This window comes from Strigops habroptila, chromosome 11 (assembly GCF_004027225.2).
Source record: "Strigops habroptila isolate Jane chromosome 11, bStrHab1.2.pri, whole genome shotgun sequence".
NCBI lineage: Eukaryota > Metazoa > Chordata > Aves > Psittaciformes > Psittacidae > Strigops > Strigops habroptila.
In genome coordinates, this window is record NC_046360.1 from 3,654,112 (window position 1) to 3,671,596 (window position 17,485).

Here is a 17,485-nt window from a genome sequence, read left to right on the forward strand (position 1 = left end):
AGTCCCCGCAGACCCAACCTCATACCATTATACTTCTACTACTGTCGATCCGGCAACAACACGGTTTAATCACAGCCTGTTACACAGCTTCAGATTTACGTTCTCCCCTCCTTCATCTGTGCATTAGACTAAACCACTTAAACTAGTTCAATATTTCTTGAAGTCATGCTTTTCTGTGTGCTGGGCCTACACAACCACCTTCACAAGGTCTTCCCCCTCCTCCAGTGCTCCCTTACCGTAAATGAGTACATCTTCCAGCAACAGCACTGCCCCCCTTTTCCCCCGCCTTCTGTGTTCAAGTATAACAATGCTGACGTGTAATTATTGTGTAATTACTGTTTTCATATTCTTTTAGTTTGTGTGTTTTAAGCCAAGCAAAATTAGCAGTTCTTTCCTGGAGACAACTGAAGGGAAAAGGAAATGTGCCACTCTCCTCCCAGAGGAAGGGGATGATTTTGCTTTCTCAGCTCCTTTTCTATTTCTACTGCTTTTCGATGCTATTTTACTCCCTCGTTTCTCTGCCTGGCTTCCCCTTTGCCTTCTGATCAGAGATTCTGCAGACTCTTCACAGTTAATCCCTGAATGTCCCCAAGGAAACACAGGGTTTAGTATTTTAGAAAGAAAACAATTTTTTGTTACTTCTACAGCCATGGGCATGGCAGCAGGAAGAATAATTAAGTGGACACTCTGTTGGTAGCAGTGATTAATTCTAGATGCTCTAAAGGAACAAGCTGGCACTTTGCACTGAAATTGCGGTTCACTTACTGCCTGACTACCTGAAATCACAAGGACTGACAGGAATAATTCATGTGGAGTTTTCTCTGTCCTTGAGACCACCCAACCCCAGGAATCAGATGTTAAGATCACCACTGTGACAGAGACTATTGAGAAGCAAATGAAATGGTCCTGCAGTGGCACCTTACACTGACACAATTATTCTGACCCTCACGAGCAAGGCTACATCATAATTTAGAGGAACAGGCTGGTTCTCTTCTGCTTTCTAGCACACGGTCCTGATGAATGGCCTTTATTTTATTCACTCCTCCATTCTGAGGATAAAATAGGTTGTTATTTTAATATAACCTCCATCAAAGACACAGAACACTGACTGCACCCCAGTAACAACCAGTTACAGTACTGCAAAGACACGTTTGGTCTTTTTAGTAAAGCCAATTGCTTTTTGTCAGAATAATACTCAATTCCCCCAGACTAACACAGCATCAGTGTTACACGCAAAACCCAGCCTGTATTTTTCAAAGAAAGTTAAAGCTGAATCAGGATTTAAGCTAGTAAGGTGGTTGTGGGAGGGTTTTGTATGAGGGTATATTAAATATAACTCCAAATTCATGCTCAGAAACATGCTATACTATGGAAAAGTCACAGCGGTTTTTTTAGATATCGAATAGGTATCAGTAGATAACACTTCATGTTCTCTTTTAATTTTATTCTCTATGATCAGTAACATGTGAATGGCGTAAGAACTCAAAGAAAATGTATTTGTGTGATTTAAAAACAATTGCCAGTTAGAAGGTTTGCTGAAACATAAACCAACAAAACTACTACCCTGCTTTCACATGAGAGACTTGAGCATTTCTTTCCCCCCATAACAAGAAAATAACCTGCCAGTACACATTTAGCCATCCCGCCTCGCTGGGACTCACCCATTCCACTCGCATGCTCTGAGCAAGAATTTACTGTTGCATTTCTGAAATGCTCTGAAACCACCTTCCAGGTCACTCAGTGAACCAGGGCAGGGAAGTGGGTCCAGCTGAGAACAAACCCGTTTTCCCACTGGCTGGTTTCTAGGTGCCGGGTTCAGGCAGCACTGGGAAAAAGTGAAAACAATGAAGCAAATAAAGACTTGGCAAGGTGGGCAGGGGTGGACTGGGCAGAACTGCTTCCTGCTGCAGCGCCAGGCTCACCTGAGCTGCAGCTCCTGCTGCAGAGGTAACTTCCAGAGTACCTGGAATACTTGTGAAACACAGCAAAAGGCCTTACAGCAAGCTAAATAAATCCGTTCTCCGAGGAGAGAGCCATCTACAGAGCACAGCTATTGGAACAGCAGCTCTGCAGAACAGCACAACTGTTCTCCAGGCAGGTTTACCAGGCTGAGGAGTGTGCTTTTCTCTAATGCATTATTCTGTGCTGCTGTTTCATAAGCCATCGATTTTATTATTTTAGAACAGCAACTACAATCAAACATAGAAAAATTGCCCTCCACTTTGCTAAAGTAAATGTTCCGAGAGCTGATGACAGAGGAAATTTAGCAGTGCTGATGACCTATGGCTAAGTCCTTCCTTAAGCAAGTACAACATTTTTTTTAAGTAAATAGGATGCCAAGACAAAGAATTTCAAGGAGGTGCTTTACACTCTTACTTACATAACCCAGGTATCTCAAATGGAGGCCACGGAACTGCACGCAGCTTGAACCAAGCTTTGCAAAGCAAACCAGCACACGTACTTTATTACTAAGGCAACCTGCTGCTAATGGCATCATTCACACGAGTTTTTCCACGCAGATGGACACTTCGGGAGCTCCACACCTCTGCTCCACAGAAAGGCGATACTCGGCACCTTTGAGCCCTCCCTCCGGGCACTGACTCAGATTACAGGGAGCTACTGTTCCTGGCGTGCTTCCAGCCTTTCTAGAGGCACCTATTGTTCTGATCAGGGAGAAGCATGAAATTTTAGTTTCCAGTCAAGCAATGTTGTTAAATAACATTGATCTGAAATCCTGTCTCACCCAAATAATTAAGATCCACAAGTAGTGATGTATTTTAACATTTTAAGTATAAACCAAAGGTTTTCTAGGAGCGAAAGGAGAGCAAACATGCTCCTCAACAGCACGAAAGAAACAGGGATCCAAATAAAAGGCTTTTTTTCAAGGGTTATTTAAAAACACCTGCACAGACAGCTTGGGAAGTTCTGATGCACTCAGAGGACATTGTTTTCACCAATATTTTGCCATGCCTCTAACTTCTAATAGCAAATAAATGCATTGCTCCCATTTATAGTACCATGCTCTTTAACATCACCAGGAGAAATGAGCTGGCAGATCACCATAAAACACTATTAGACACAATTATTCACTGATCACATGGAGATACCGACTAACACCCATCATCACACTGCCAGACATCCGTGTTTAGAGGAAGCCAATTTTTAAATCACTTAACAACGAGCACAGGGACTAATCAGGCACACATCCATGGAAGATGCTACAGCCACAGGGTGTACACAGGATGTATAAAGGATGCCAGGTCTTGTCAAGTGAGCGAAGGAATCGGAGGCGAGGTACAGCAGGTACAACCGGGGCAGGGGGTTACATTCAGACTTGGTTCCCTATTCATGATCTCCATTTCCTTTTCCAGATATCACATCAGTGCATGAGAAAGGAGCAGAGAGTTTGTTTGGGCGCGCTGCAGATGCAAAGGAAACCAGAGCTGCGGTGATAACATTTCTGCCTGAACAAAGGGCACCCTCCCCACCTCAGCTCCGCGGGCTCTGGGCAGCAGCACTCGGTACCTTGTTCCCAGGGTCGCACAGGCTCTGCCAGACACTGTTCTGACAATGCTGCTCATGGTTACACAATATTAGCTTATTGCAGCATATTCCTACCAGTAACAAGTGTGGAAGCCGCAGTAAGACACAGACTTAGGTCTGTGCTTCTCAGTGTTTCACAGCTGCTCACAATGTTTTATTGTGTGCTGCACCAAAGAGACTGCAGACAGCCAGAGGCGAGACCTTTCACGCAACTATCTTCCTTCAACACCAAAATCCTTATATTTTTCCTTTCTTCATGCGTGGCTTTGTTTTCTAAACCAGCAATAGGAAGAGCCATGTCCTTGGCTAGTCAGAACATACTTATTTCCCTGACAGCATCAGGTTATCTGACATGCTCATTTTTTGGTAAATCACTGCTCACCAAAAGCCATCACTGTTACTTACGGACAGACACACAGACACACACAGATGCACAAATATATACAGAAAGTGTCACTCACCATCAAAACCAGTTCTTAAGCATTATACATGGTTTCAGAAAGATGAAGGTGTTTGTTCTCTGTGCAAAGTAAATCACAATTTGCCTCATTTTTTTAACCTTTGAGAAGTGAGGTTAAAACTGAACTTGAATAAGAAAATGAATTACGTGGTAGTGCTCTGTTTACACAAGTATTTCAACACATTGTGAATCCTGAGGCTATAAATGCAACTCTTCAAAGTTTTGCCACTTTAAAACATCATTTTTTAAGCCATAGAAAAGTAATGAGACACCTCAAAATGAGACAGTAGCAAAGGTAAACTTGCAAACTAGTTTAGCACAACTTTATTGCCTCTGTTATACTGTTTAGAATGGTCAAGAAATATTTTACTTTATATTACAGTGCACATTCTGGAATAATAGCACTGGGGAGCTGTTCTTCTGCCTACTGCTGTTAAACGATTGACTAATGTAGTAGATTTGGATGAACAAATACATTGTACTTAATACCTACAACCTCCTAAATTAGGGCACACAGAGGAATGGTTTGATTTACAAGTGACAAATGTATTTTGTCTCTTTTAAATGACAAAAATACCTTTACAAAAATAATTTAAAAGCCCTGACAATGTGCAATTATATCTGAAACCTGAACTGAGAGAAACAACTTCAAGGAATGAAATAAGATTGCTATTCTGGAGTGTGCAATAACTCCTGGACTGAAAACTACATATAGTGTTTGGATAGGTCATGAGACCTTCATCTTTCCTAAGGGGATGGAGGAAAGGAAACTTTAGAGATACACAAAGCAGAAGTATGGTAATAGGATGAAAACAAGCAGCCAGGCATCAGTTTAGTCAATATCCATTTTTTCTACTGAAGCAGCTGATACATTCCTGTTGTGACCTCCTGATCTTTGTTGTTTCACTAAAAACGACTGCTGGAACCTCAGTACAACCAACAGCTTGAAAAATTAACAATATTACAAGTCTGCCATTACCTGCTTACAAAGCACTTGCTTTAAACAGACAAATCAAAAGGCGAGGTGCAGTTTAAGAGCATAAATGTCTGTCTCCCACAGGTTAAGTCATAATAAAGCACCATAGAATAATGTTCACTAATGAGTAAGTTATGTGGAAAAAGGGACTGTATTTACAGTCACATCCTTTTGTCTTTTTAAATTTAATTTAATAATTTGTATTTCAAAAGCATCAATAACGCTTTTTAAGCTTAAGCATCTTACCATGTAGGCAAAGCCAACAAGTAGCCTGGATGCTTCTTATGCACCTGCAATGCAGATCAAAACGGGCAATTCCACCTTCAGCGCTGCCTCAGCTCCCGTGTTTTTATTTACCTTCTCTGCCTCAGCTTTACAGGATTTAATAAGGCAAACTCAAACACATACCACTGTTGTCCACAGTGGGAACGGCCCCTCCTTCCTCCTTGCTGTCCCACCCCAAGTCCTGCGTAGGGAAACAGAGCATCTATGCGGCTGGAAGAACCTCCATGTCTGAGGACGCCCTGCACTTCTTTGCGGCCATAGCCACAAGCGACATTCCCCTCAGAAGGAAAAATCTCGTCTCAAACGAGGACTACTCCCTACCCACCCCAAACGTTCACAACCCATCCATCCATCTATCTTCTCTTTGCAGGCCCCGTGTTGCTCCTGCAAACGACACTGTTGTCACTGTCTCGAGTGAACACGCACCCTACAGAAGGCGGCTGCGAGGGATGCGATGCACACCCTGCCCCAGCGGGAGCGGCGGGGTCAGCAGCCCCGCTGGTGCCCGGCTGCCTGTGCAGACGGCCGCGGGAGGGAGGCGGCCGGGCGGAGCGCTCTCTCCTGAGCGGGGGGACGTTCGCGACCAGCAACCAAAGGAACGCCCTTGCCCCTGTGCCAGCAGATGCGGGTGAAGGGAGCCGCAGGGTAACCTCTTTTCTCCTCTGCTGCCCGAGTGACCGGAGAAAAGGGCTTTTTACGCTCTTAGGCGAGGGAAGGAGGCGCTTTGGTGCAGCGCCGGCACGCCGCGGGCAGCAGCAGCCCGTCCCGCACCTCAGCCGCTGCAGTACAGCGGGCGCCCCGCGGCGCGGCCCGGCCCGGCTGCCCCCGCCCCACCCCACCGCACCGGCCGCTCTTCCCCACCTCCAGCACCCAGCACCGCCACCGACCGCGGAGAGGTGCCGGCGGGGACCGCGATCCCCTGCCCGACCCGCCTCACAGCGCCGCGACGGGTCCCCCGGGGCCGCGCAGGAGACGGGCGGTGGGTGCGTGAGGCGGGGGGTGGCTTCAGCCCCCTCAGGGAGCGGCGATGCCGCTCGCCCGCCCGTTAACGCCGCAGGGCTGACGCAGGGCGGCGGGGACAGGGTGCCGTGCGCCGCCCGCGCCCTCGGCCGCACCTCACCTGCTCAGCGCTCCGCGGCCGTGCCGAGTCGCCGCCGCCGCCGCCGCCACCAGCGCGCAGCAGCCGAGGGCGCCCCGCGGGGCCGCACTTACCGGCCGCGGCGGGGACCGGGGGCGGCGGCGCAGGCGCAGGTACGGCTGCGGCAGCCCGGCCCGTCGCTATGGCAACGCGGGGTGTCAGCGCTGTCACCGGCAGCGGCCTTGTCCCCGCCCAAGGGCGGGGCGCGCACGGTTGTGCGCACTATCGTGTGCGCTGTCGTGTTCACTATCATGTCGTGTCCACAGTGTTGTGCACTATGATGTGCACTATCGTGTGCACAATCGTGTCGTGTGCACAGTGTTGTGCACTATCGTGTCGTGTGCACCATCTTGTGCATAGTCGTGTGCACTATTGTGTGCACAGTCGTGTCGTGTGCACAGTGGCCACATAGAATCAACCAGGTTGGAAAAGACCTTTAAGACCATCAAGTCCAACTTTACCCCAGCACTGCCAAGGCCACCACTAAACCATGTCACCAAAGGCCTCATCTATATGTTTTATGGGCACTTCCAGGGATGGTGATTCCACCGGGCAGCCTGTTCCAATGCCTGAAAACTGGAACATACATAAAATCAGAGAATGGTTTGGGTTGGAAAGGACCTTAAGATCGTTTAGTTCTAACCCCCCTGCAAGCGCCATGAAATGGGTGCAGCTGAACCAGGCTCCAGTGGAGCGAGCTGCCAAGGGGGGAATTCCCGGTGTGCCCACCTCTGCACATGGCACAGGGTGCCCAGAGAAGCTGTGGCTGCCCCATCCCTGGCAATGTTCAAGGCCAGGTTGGAGACCGGGGCTTGGAGCAACCTGCTCTAGTGGAAGGTGTCCCTGCCTGTGGCAGGGGTTGGAAGTGGATGAGCTTTAAGGTCCCTTCCAACACAAACCATTCTGTGATTCTATTCGCTTTGGCTCTGCAATGTCATTTCTGCATGAACACATGCATGTGACCTTAGACTGCACACCAGCTGAGTTATAGCCCCTGGATGTGCAGCCGTAAGAGGTCGGATTTTCTTTGCACATCTGTATTTTCTGCATAAAACCATGTGGAAGATTACGCCACATGCCATAATCACTGTGATTATACTGCTGGCAGGTGCACACAAGTTCAGATGAACAGTGTGTTTGCTGGCAGACACACACAGGAATTCCAACACCACTAATGAGCACAGAAAGGTTGGCGTAATTGGGATTTGCCCATCACAAGGACATTGCATATGTAGGAACAGCTCAATTGCATGCAGATTCGCACACAGTGTCTTTTCTGTGTTTGTAATGGAAAGAAAATGCTTCATTATAAAGGACTTCAAAATTAAGAGAGAAAACCTTAATTTCTTACAGCAGCCAACAGAAAAAGCTGATTAGAGGTTCTAGAAGTTAGAGATAATAATTTTCCCAGGAAAGATAAGTACTCTACACAACACAGATAACTATTTCACACCTTCACCAAAATCACATTCAGCGCTAAGCTGCAAGCTGGTGGCTCTGCCTACCTTCAAAGTGATTCTGTTGTGAGGATGGATCTACACATGCTTCCCACCTCTTGTCTCCTGGAGCCAGGGAAAATGAAGCACAACGTAGCCTAGAGGGAAATATTTTAAAGAAAGCTTATCAGTTCTTAGTCAAAGCAAACCCCAAAGATGTCCAGTTTTAAATGGGGATTTGGAAGTGAAAATAAGATTTAAGTGGAGAAGGGTCCTGTGGTGGGAAGGAGCAGGCTGCTGTGTCCCACCAGGGTGGTGATGTGAGCAGTGTCCCCACTGGGATGCAGTGGTGCTTGGCAGCTCCCAGTGCTGTGATTCCTGCCTTTGGGGTGTCTCTGTGCAGCAGCTGCCCAAAGCCAGGCTGAACTCAAATGCTGGTTTGCAACACCAGGCAGACACAGACCCAGAGAACAAACCATCTCCTGTTCATGGTTTTCCTTCCATTTTATCTCTTCATCCTTTTATATAAAATGTGGACTCTTAATTTAGGATCCTGTGATCCCATTAGGTGATGAACCAGTCTGAGAAGCTGATTCAGTGAGGACCTGTGCCAAAAGAGAAATGCATTTGCTATTTGAATCATCCTGGCAGGGAAGACAGGAGGATGTTACATTCAATATGGATCCCTAATAACCTAACACAGATGAAGGAAACCCCCCGCTGTTGTTGGAAAGTGCTTTATATTAATGAGCTATAAGAGGTGACATTCATACAACACAAATATATCCCTGTACCTCATGTAAGGAAAACGTGTTGGAAACAAATGGGTGGAAATAGATTCATTCAGAAATAAAACTGAAATAGTCTCTAAGCACTTTTTCTGTGTCCCCCTGATTTCTCTGAAGTTTTCAGTTCTGTGAAGCTTCAACCTGCAAAGATCATCCCCATGTGTCACCCTTTCCAAGGCTGCTCCATTTCAGCAGCAGCATCTGCTGCCCCTCTCCAGGTGAGCGGCCCACTGATCTGACCCAGTTCCTTCATGTTTAAAATGAGAATAGCTTGGTCTTGCAGGGTGCTGCGAGCATGGTAATTATGTGTCATTAATATCTGCAAAACTCTTTAGAAGTCCTGGAGGCTGCTGTGTAATACAGTTAATTATAGCTCAGCAGCTCCTCTGTTCAGAGAGTGGGGCTGGAGGAAGCTCTGGCCCCAACCCCAACTCCTGAACTTTGGAGATGGCCAAGGGTTTTCCTCCAGAATTTCAAATCCCCAATCCATCAAAGTACAAAGGGCTCTGAGATGTGAGCGTTTTACAGTAAAATCTCCCATTGTTTATGCTCTACCAGAATCAGATATCACAAAAAGCTATGCCATGACCTGTAGCAGTCCTTAGGCCCTATGTTGCCTGTGGGTTGTACCTCTATAGTGAACTTATCTGTGCTTCATGCAGTTACAAATTCCTGTCAAACTGCAGGCATCCTGTCAAAGACTGGCCCTAAGCAACCATCACAGGATCAGACAGAAAATGCATGGAGAAACCGAGGTAAAATCCAGATTTCTTGACTCCCATGATTTGACAGGATCAGGCAGAAAACCCAGCAAGGAGGCTCCAGATCTGAGGACTTCAGTTCAAAGCCTCTGTCCCTTCACGGCTTATTCTTCAGCCATATGGTCAAGCTCTGCAGAGTGGGGAACGCCTTGCCCAGGTGGATTTGCCTGGATTTGATGGGATGATATCATCTGCAGGGACTGCCAGGACCTTGTTGCTGAGCAGGTTGGCCAGTCTGTCTCAAGACCAGATGAAGAATAGCTCTGATTCCTGCTGCATAGCCCTGGATGCCCTCCATGGGCTGGCCTGGCTGCGCTGGAAATGTGCCACGTTGCTGGCATGAAGCATCTCCAGAGTTTATATATAGGAATAAATCAAATGGCTGCAAAGCCTGGGCAGACAGTGTGACACAGCGTGGAGGAATGAGGGCTCCCAGCAGCGTCGACAGCAGCAGCAGCACCAGCTCTGGGCTCTTCTCCTCCTTTCTGTGCTATCTAGAGATGGAGAGAGGGACCAGGTAAGAGGATGAGTGGCAATTGGTGTGTACTTGGTGGAGAGGCTGTATGTATTTTAAAAGGCCCGTGCTAATTAGCTAATGGGAAATGAGTGCAGGAAGATGTTAGGGAGAGGTTAGGGCAAGGCTGATCCTCTCCTGTGTCTGTCTCGAATGATCTGCCTCCTACCCCATGCTTTCCGTGGTCTTGGGTCTGCTCCCAGGCTCTACTAGGAGCAGGGACAGGGATTTTCCAGGACATTAGAGGAATGCATCTTCCCACTCTTGCTGTCTCTCTGCTTTTAAGGTGCCTCTCTCTCCTTATTTTCTTTTGCTTGTTTTGTTTGTTAAAGAGCACAGATTACAGGGACAGAAAGGAACAGAAAAGCTTAATCACCTTTCTGTGTCACTGCACACGGATGTTGTTCTTCTTTGCTGTGCATCTGTAATATCAACATGCACAGCTGGCATGGTTTTGTTTCTGGTAATGCAGATCTAAATGCAGACACCCTCCATTCCATAAAGCCCAAAGAGTTACTATTAATTAGATCAGTGTGGCTGAGATGAGAATCTGGGATTAGCTTCCCATTGACCCCGTTGGGAAGGAGACAGGGCCGGAGTGGCTGTCTCTCCTTGCAAGCAGGCAGCCTGCATGTTGTTGTGCAAGTCCTCTGCCCTGACAGCAGTGTGCTGAGGGTAGGGGCAAGGGAAAGTTATTGTGCAGAGTCTTTCCCAGAGCTTGGCACGGAGTGGGGAACAGCCAGGATGAAATTCAACCAAAATGTTAAAATCTGAAGGGTGATGGGATCCCTTCCCTGTTCCAAAAGGGGGATTTTGAAAATCAGAACCAAATGTACATAAGTGTGTGTGTATAGAGACTTCTATACTGATCCTTCTTTAGTACCTCTGCTATCAGATATCCTATTGGAAAAGCATCAGTTACAGTCCTCGAGGCCTAATTCTGCTCAGTGACACTGGCCAAGCCAGCATTCCTCCTGCAGGGCTGTTCCTGAGTGCTCTCTTTAGTCCCTTCACTGCATCTTACCAACAGCCTCTAGGATAATTAGCAGTCATCAGATGAGATCTAATTCTTAACCAAATTCTCCCTGCACTGGAGAGGAGGGGAGAGCTCAGTGAATGGCAGGAAAAGTCAGAGAGTGACGACAGGTCCTTTTATTGTCCTCTGAAAAACAGTGACATTACCAAGGATTTATTTACAGAAGCTGGGAGAAATAAGGGAGATGCTGTCAGCTCCTTAAGGCAGAGACTGGTTTTATTTATTGTTGTCCCTTTGTTTACACAAAACTTAGGCCAGTGGGGTTCCTGGTACAAGAGGAAGCCTCCTGCTGCAGAACAAGTAACATCTGATGACAAGTGCTAAAACTGAGGCTCAGACAGCTATTGAGGAGCAGAACTGGAGAAAGCTGGTCAGGATCCAGGAGATGCCTAATCCAGCCTGACATCCAGGGCTGGAGGAGCAGAAGGTGGGAGCAGGCTGCCATGAGATGTACACATGTCTGCGCTTGGAGGGGGGCAGAACACAAAGAACCTCCTTGCAACTCTGCTGCAGTGTGGCTGACCACTAATGCCACAGTGCTGAGCAGAGCGAGGTCAGCCATATCCCAAAGGTGGCATGTTGGCCTGCGTTGCCTTAGTGGTCATTTACTTTATAGTGGGATGCTCAGGAGCATCGGTGGTTGTTTTTAGCACAGGACAGCATCATCTGCAAATAGATCTCCAGGCCTTGCTCTGCAAGTGCATGCAGGCAGCTCCCTGCAGTAGCAGGCAGCCAGAAGGGTTTTGCATCCCTGATATCATACGTTGCCCAGAAAGCTAATGTAGTGCAAGCTGTCCTTATCTCATCCATTAAATGTGCAAGTGAATTGACCTACTCCCTGAACGTAAAACATTGCTATAGCTGCTGGCTGGGAGAAGGCATCAGGCCCTTACTCAGCAACCTTATCTCCACTTTACCAACCAGTCTCTTAGAAAATCCATTATTTTTCAGCATTAATTCATGAGATGGCTGTTAGCCAGAATTCTGTGATCGTACAAACAAGGGCAAAAGCAGTCCCCACCTTTCAGTCGTATCATGGGCCTTTCCCAGGAACCTGGGGAATAAGGGTTCCCATTTCAATCAGAAAGGGTGTGATTAAGGCCCAGAACAGCTTTCAAAAAGCTCTTCAACTAGGCAGCTAAATGTAGACAAAGGAAAAAGAGCAAGTTGTGAATAGCCTAGAAATAAGAGAAGAACAAGCATTTTTTTTTTCTAGGGCAAAAGTAGACCTGACATCTGCATTTTGCTTTGTTTGTAAGGATTTTTATATATATATATAAAAAAAATCTAGTCTAATGTATGTAAGTAATCACTGACAGGTTTATATATGTATGCCCAGGCTCTGCCTACTGTATTGCATCCAAGATCATCAGGAAAAAGGCCAGTGACCTCTATGTTCAGAGAGCAAAATACTCATGCAGAACCTTGTCTGTTTTGTCAGACCTACTAGATGTGCTGTAGCTGTTACCATGCATTAGCTCTCGTCACATACATGTACACCCAAGCCATGACTGCTTCCCTTCAGGTCAGTGATAAAGCGGCTTTGGAGAAGCAGATTTGCAGTGGGAAATGTACCCTTGGGCCAAAGAATCATTAAATTATCAGCATCAAGAAGCCTACTGCAATACGAGTTGACAGTTGTATGGTACTAGGCTGAGGCTGTGCTTACTCTGCCTACATTGAACTTCTTTTTCTTCTGAATAATTTCCCATCATTGTTACTGCATGGTTCATTTCCATGGCAGACAGAGGAAAAGGCAGGTCACTGCAGTTGTCGATAGCTGGATCAGTACCATCATCTCAGCAAGCTGATGCCTGCCTCCCCCAGCAATACAGGCAAACGGGTGGGCAATTCAAAACCCTGGCTGTACTAAAGAGTAAAGTCAAGCACATAAGAAAGTACTAGGCTAATTGATTACAGAGGTGCAGAAAGTCCTCCACCAAACCAGCTCTGTGCTTTATAATCCTGCTCTATGCTCAGATGAGTCTGATTACCTTGCACACAACCAGCCCTCCGCTGCCACAGGTCCTCTATTGCCTCCTAATAATAAGCAGTACTCATGTGAAAAGCTTTAAACCTGGTTGAACAGAGTGGGAGAAATACAAGATTCCTTTTGCTGATGGAAGATTCAAGGCATGAAAATATTAAATAACCTGCCAGAGCACACTGGGATGCTGAGCTACATTGCCCGAGGGCCTGCCTCATATTTTAAGAGAGATGATCTCTATTCCTGTGGAACAGAACATGCTGTTAGTGAGGGAAGTACAGATGCCTGTAATCTGTCTTGCAAAGAAAAGGGCTTTAAATGACCAGGAAACAGCATAAAGGTCTGAGCTTGCTTTATGAACCTAAACCACGTAGTTGCCTCTAAGTGTAGCATTCCACCTCCATACAGCTCAGCTGCTCCATGGTCTCTAGGTGAGGAAAAATGAAGGGATTTGATTTTATCTTGCCTGATGGTGACTGGTAATGGCCTGCAAATTGGTGTCACGTGTGGCTTCTTTTTCTTTCTGCAGGCTGTAAACCAATTAGATCTGTTCCCCAGTTATAGTTTTGCTCCTCGCATCTGGGAGGGTTTTTGTGCTTGTCTATCTAGGAGTTGTAAAGATGTCTGTGGTTTTATTGCTAGATTTTTACAAAGCTCAGGTTTGTGTTTTTATTATGATTGCTGCTGTGAGGACATTTTAGAAAATATCATGTTTCCCTTTGAGATTATGTTTCACTCTGTTGATCTTTCTCTTGACATTTGAGGGAGTTTGGGGATAACTGGTAAAACATGCAGAGTAAGCCAAGGGGATCTCCTTCACCCCACATCCTACCTTTGCCAAACTGGGGAGGCACAGGATGTTTTCATTTATTAAATTAACATAGGCTTGGGCTGGTGTGAAGCAGTGTCTGAACAGAGCAGGGCATGCTGTGATGTGAACAGCCCACACCAGTGTCCTTTTTCCTCTCCTATCAGAGCTGCTGAATCTTCTCCCATCCTTCCTTTTTGCTCATCCAAACCCTATGTAAATACTCCATCCTTGGGGTAATGGACAGATTGCACGGGTGTTTAACTGTCACTGTTTCAAACCTGTATTCAGACTGGCATGTGTTTCAGATTGATTAAGCAAATGATATGCAAAGAGGAAATCTCTCCCCTCTCTTACCTGAGGCTAATGGTAAAGTTGAGATGTGGAGTTGCGCTGGCATTTGGCTGCTGTAGAGCTGTATCAATTCTCTGTTGTTACCACTCAGGGAAACTCAAAAACTTCATCAGCTTGCCTTGAAGATACAGAATCGTTTCCATTAGCTTGCTGAAAAGATTAAAAAAGGCACGTAGGAACCTGCAGACAAGAAACTTGTGGTCAGTCTCAGCTCATATCTTTTTATCATGTTCACTTTCAAAGGACTCCAAAGAACCTGGCAACTATTAAGGAACTAGTGATAGAGCTGTAAATTACATGGCAGTGTCCTGAAAAGAGCCAGTTTCAGTATCTGGAAAGAAGAAAGTTAAACTCCATTTACTGTATGAACTGCTACAAACACTCAGACCTTCTGATCAATAGGATGAGGATGGGAACAGCTTTGGATAGAATAATTTTAGGTGTTGGGAGTTATCCTGTATTATTTATTATCAGAGATGATTTGGTCCAGGCGCTGGTAATGACAGTGCTGTAGTCACTGAGTCTCGGCCTTAAATAAAGTATTCATGGGTACCATTAAAATGCTGTTGCTCATATCCTGAATGGATTTTGCAGGGATGAACTCTGAGATAACACTGGGATGACAGGCTGCTTGACCAATTGACTGGAGCCTTTGGGGGGTTTGGGTACTGGTTTTCCTTCCAGCCCTGTCTGCTCTGTGACCTTTAGCAGGGCAGTTCCCTTCTCTCTGCCCACTTCCAGCCTGGCCAAGACTCTCTGGCTGTACAAGTCTGCAGCGCCTGGAACAGCAGGACCAGGATGCTGGTAGAGGCATCTTGGCAGCGGAGGGATGCCAGCAGCAGATAATCACCAACCTGAGTCATCAGCTTTGCATGAACACAAAGCTGCTCCATCAGATACAGTCTGTGCCCTGACCACCCCTTCCTGGGCCTTGCTGTGAAAACCCTGCTGACAGCAGCTCTGTCCCTGGTGTAGGTTCTTCCCTTGGCCTCCACATATGCCTGGGGCATGAACAGAGCCAGGCTCCGGGGAACATTTCTGAATAAAACCAGAGGAGATAGAAGGCTTTGTATTTTGTTTTGTGTTTTTCCATATGGGGTATGGTGGTTTGGCGTCTGTCAAGTGAACAGATTAAGAACAGATGGGGAAAGATGTGAAACCCCGTTGATCTCTGAGGGATTATTTCAGAAACACAGAGAACAAACTCATGCTGGATTCTGGCCCCTGCTCTTATGTCTTTTCTGCAGGCACTGCCCAAAATGTGCTTTGTGCTGATCAAAAGTTCCTCTGCTCCTGTGCCATGGGCACCTCTGATCTCCTGCCCCTCTAGTGGGCTGCTCCCCTTCCAGCTTCCACCATCTCACACCTTACCTGGGGACCTATTTGGGGTTCCCACCCCAGAAATGGGGCTGTGAGGGAGAAGGGCTGCACCCTGCCCTGCACCCGCAGCCCAAAGGCACAGAGCTGTAGCTCCATTTCACAGCTGGTTTATCGTCCACCTTTAAAACAAAATCAGGTCACAAGCTTCACAGAACACATCCCTGCTCCAGCACTATCCCTAGCCAGGGTACCACCACATGCATTTTTTGCTTGCAGCCAGCAGAGGACACTTGCTTTCTTTGTAAAGAGTTTGCTCTGCGTTTGGATGCATCGAAGCAAAAGAAGAAAAGATTCAGGGCTTGGCCACACGTGGGCACTGGAACAGCAAGAGATGGGCCTGTCCCACGCTGCTTTCTAGCCCCAGGCCTCTCTGGTGGTGCCTTTTTCCTTGGCCTTTGATGAGACGTTTGAGATGTGCTTGCAACACGCTGTAAATCCTGCAGGCTGGCTGTGCTGGGGTCCTTGGGATGGGTAAGTGGCTGTCCTCAGTGGAGTCTGTGACCCCCTAGATGTGGTATGGCTGGGCTTTGCTTTGGAGTGCGTGACTCCATGGGTGGCTGGAGGACATATGGGCTGGCTTGGCATCGTGGGTGATGATAGCAGCAGAGATCTCAGTGCAAAAGGCAGAACTTTGGCAAGCATGAAGTTATCAAGCTTGAACTGAGCTCTCTGTTGCAAGGCTATGCAAGCAGACAAGCTTCAATCTGGATCAGATATGGCACATTTGAGATTCAAACAGTGCTCAAAAGAGCATATCGAAGCCAAGCCAGGACTAATCCCTGACCTCTGCAGCCTGCTTGGCTGCTCTGATGGCCTGAAGGAACATTAAATTTCCCTCACTATTTGGCTGTGCAGCCCTGGGGCGGCTGAGCCATGCAGAATAAGCCAGGGTTGGAGCCCACAGCCCCATTGTTGCTAAGACATAGGTTGTGAGCAGTTTTGTGGCAGTGGATCAGCAGGATGAGAGGCACCCTGGGCTCTCGGGTGGCTGGTGCAGCTTAGCCCTCCTCAGGAGAGCCCACGTGGCCCACAGTCTCACTGTGCTATGTAAAATCATCACAGTTACATCTAACCAGTAAACACTTCTCTCTTTAAATCATCTATATAGGCATTTGGGGATCCATACAGAGAAAATGGAATCAGAATAGCTTAAAGTTATGTACACTGTGTCTATAAATACATACCTCAGGTCCTGAATGGTGCAGTGGGAGATGCCCATGGTGCTCAGATGAATGTAGGGTTTGATCAACTGTGCTATGCCTTCCCCTTCTGGCTGTCCTCTGTATTGGAGGGAAATATGGATCTTACTCCTGGACCACAAAGGAAATCTTGGTCTTAAACGAGCCATTGAGCACGATACCTGGAGCTGTAAAGGTAACACAGACAAGTGTGCAGAAAAACATACAGTACTGCCTTTCACCACAAATGAGCCTCAGTATAGCTCTCCTGAGGAATACACAAAAAAGGTGGAGCCTTCCAGGCATGGAAGCAGCACTTTGTGGGCTGTCTGGTGCTGGAGCTGAGCCTGTGGACTCTGCACCTCACCTGAGGCTCCCATGTCCACCTCAGCTCTCGCTAACATTGCAGGAATAACCACAGCTATAACCAGGCTCCCTCACCTCCCATTGATCCCAGGCTGCCTGTAACCAGGACCAATTATAAGAGATGACCCAGGAGGTCCACCCAGCTCTACAATAAAACTGCCTCCATCCCAGAACCAGCACAAGCCAAATCTCTGGTGCAACATTTCCAGTACAATGGAGCCAGTGCTTGCTCCACTGAAGCAAGCTGAAGTTCCCTGCTAACCACTGGAAAGATGAGGTGGAGCAGACATACAGGCAGACCTTGGGTCCATAACATAGGCCAGACCCTGCTCCGGCCATAAAAGCCCCACATTGGGCTTTAAAGATTTGTTAGCTGGAATTAAGCAGCTTTCTGGTCCCTTTCTGGTCACATCAGCTAGATGCAACAATCCCTCCTAGCCCATTATCAAAAAGAACTGGCAAGCCGAGATTTGAT

The 17,485-nt window shown here is 47.1% G+C and overlaps 1 protein-coding gene across 6 annotated transcripts in view; it reads right to left on the reverse strand.

The window, feature by feature from the left end:
- Positions 1 to 17,485, reverse strand: part of CCDC92 (coiled-coil domain containing 92) — a 71,487-nt gene that overhangs the window by 8,986 nt on the left and 45,016 nt on the right. For 2 of the 6 annotated variants that reach the window (XM_030501732.1, XM_030501735.1), the window contains 3 exons: positions 16,651 to 16,832; positions 14,090 to 14,266; positions 7,908 to 9,881 (listed from right to left, as the gene is read on the reverse strand). The gene's annotated coding sequence lies outside the window, so the exon portion shown is untranslated. Of the gene's footprint in view, positions 1 to 6,125; positions 6,150 to 6,384; positions 6,603 to 7,907; positions 9,882 to 14,089; positions 14,267 to 16,650; positions 16,833 to 17,485 lie in introns of those variants that run through there. The other 4 variants (XM_030501733.1, XM_030501734.1, XM_030501731.1 and 1 more) reach the window with 4 other exon arrangements.